Source organism: Oryzias melastigma, linkage group LG11, assembly GCF_002922805.2.
Source record: "Oryzias melastigma strain HK-1 linkage group LG11, ASM292280v2, whole genome shotgun sequence".
Taxonomy (NCBI): domain Eukaryota; kingdom Metazoa; phylum Chordata; class Actinopteri; order Beloniformes; family Adrianichthyidae; genus Oryzias; species Oryzias melastigma.
In genome coordinates, this window is record NC_050522.1 from 23,107,572 (window position 1) to 23,110,042 (window position 2,471).

General features: G+C 33.8%; 1 protein-coding gene across 1 annotated transcript in view; it reads right to left on the bottom strand.

The window, feature by feature from the left end:
• LOC112162452 (semaphorin-6C) overlaps positions 1–2,471 on the bottom strand; it is a gene marked incomplete in the record, with an annotated part of 81,229 nt that overhangs the window by 77,045 nt on the left and 1,713 nt on the right.

Consider the following 2,471-nt stretch of genomic DNA (forward strand, 5'->3'; position numbering starts at 1 on the left):
TGAAACACAAAAGAAGAAAGTGAAGGAACTAAGTTTCCAAGAACTCACTGGTGAAGTGTTTTTAATTAAAAATAAAGGTATGAGAGGAGGAAAATGAGTCATATTAACCACAGGAACAATTGAAACAGTTAATTTGATTTCAGGGATTCAACCTGCAGATATTATTCAAAATAAGCTATAAATTCACAGATTGAAACCACAGAAAATGTTATATTTAAAAAGCATGGGTTTACAATAAATCTAATCTTTGAGTAAATGTGAGGAAAGAGCAGCGAGCAAAGCCCCCTCAACGCCCCGCTGAGGCTGAATAACTGATAACGAGTGTAACATCTCACATCAAAGAGTCGGTGTAAACTCGGTAACCCACAATCCACCAGAAGGCCCATTTAATGTCAGGAGCCACACAGTAACCTTTTCCCTTTGATGAGGACGAGGAGTGCGGATCAAAGGAAGCGTGTCCTTTGTGCTGCGTCACACATTACAAGCTGTTATTTTTTGTGATTCTGCTGCCCAGATATTTACCGAGTCTAGAAAGAGAAAAAGAATGTGTGCAGAGTCGGTAGACGTCAAGTCTTTGCTGGGAGATAAAAGTGCTTACGTAAGACGTAATCCCAAAGTGAGGCAGCAGAACATTTTCATCTGATTATTCACTATCGCATTAAAGCAAATATAATCTGATTATGCCGTAATAGTTTCTTTTGTTTGTGTGTTGAGCAGCGATGAAGGAATTTTATCTGATTTTTATTCAGGTTTATTAAATTAACTACAATCCCAGTCATCACCAGTTGTTGTTTTTAGAGAGCGATCCTCAAAAGTAAAGTAATCAGAGTACCAGCTCCAAGTACTCTTGATTACCTGAGCCAAAGATCTTCCATCAATTACATTCATTGAGGGCGGGGCTAGCTAGAAATGAAGTAGGACACCATCCATTAAGCACAGCTTTGGTTTTATCACTTAGGATGATATGCAATTAGAAAAGGGGTTCCACTGGGTTCTATCCTGGGCACACTTTTAGTTCAACCGTAATCCTCAATTCTATATATTATAATCCTTTAATTTTTTAAATGTGAAGCTAATATTTATTTACACAACTTTAAGTAGATGATTCAACTAAACTTGAACTAAACTTGAAAGGATTAAATATGAGTTTTCATTTGTCAGATTTCCATTATTAAATCAATTTTGTTCAGTTAAAGAAGAGTAATTAGAGTACTGGCTCTAAGTACTCTTTATTACCTGAGCCGAACATCTTCCATCGATTACATTCATTGAGGGCGGGATTAGCTAGAAATGATATAGGACACCACTTCTTAAGTACACCATTGATTTTATCATTTAGGATGATTTGAAATAAGAAAAGGGGTTCCTCTGGGCTCTATCCTGGGCACACTTTTAATTGAACCATAATCCTCAATTCTACAAATCATAAACCTTACAATTACAACATGTGAGCTTACTTTTTATTTATCATACTTTAGGTAGATGATTCAACTGAACTGATGGGATTAAATTCAGGATTTGTGTAGGTAAATAGGATTAAATGAGGGTTTTGTTTAGCCAGATTTCCATTCTTAAACCAAATTTGTTCAGTTAAAGAAGAGTAATTAGAGTACTGGCTCTAAGTATTCTTGATTTCCTGAGCTGAACATCTTCCATCAATTAGATTCATTGAGGGCGGGGCTAGCTAGAAATGAAGTAGGACACCATCCATTAAGTACAGCTTTGGTTCTATCTCTTAAGATGATATGCAATTAGAAAAGGAGTTCCACTAGGCTCCATCCTGGGCACACTTTAAATTTGACATAATCCTCAATTCTACAACGGTAATTGTTATCCTACAATTTTCACCTGAACTTTTTCTTTTTTTATAAAAACCATAACTGGATGATTCAACTGAATTGACTGGATTAAATTGAGGATTCTTATTAAATGGGATTAAATGAGGGTTTTTGTAGGTATATGTGTATGTAAATGTGCATGCATTTATGTTTTTATGTTAATTCAAAATAAACTGGGCTTTATATTTGCGTACAGATCACTTCTGTTTTCTTTTATTTTATGTACTTTGATTTACTGTTGTTGATTTAGCGATAGGAGCAGATCATATACGTTTTCTACTTTCTGCCCCTTTTCATTTATTAACTGTTATAGTTTTATTTTAAGGTTATCTATTGTTTGGATGTTATTACATGAAATAAATGTTTAATAATAATACTTCAAATATATTACATGGATCCTTTCACTCATTTACCAGATTTTTTTCATTTTTAAACCAATTCTTTTCAGGTATATCAAACAAAAGTGGAACTTTTAGAGTTAAAATGAACAGTTTTTACACAAAAAGCTGTTTTTTTTCCTCAAAAACTTACAAAAATGTGCTTTAAAATATAGTCTAATCATCTGATTTACTTAAATTTAACAATATTTGAAACCCATCCCTACAGTCCACTTTTCCCTATACATAAACACAC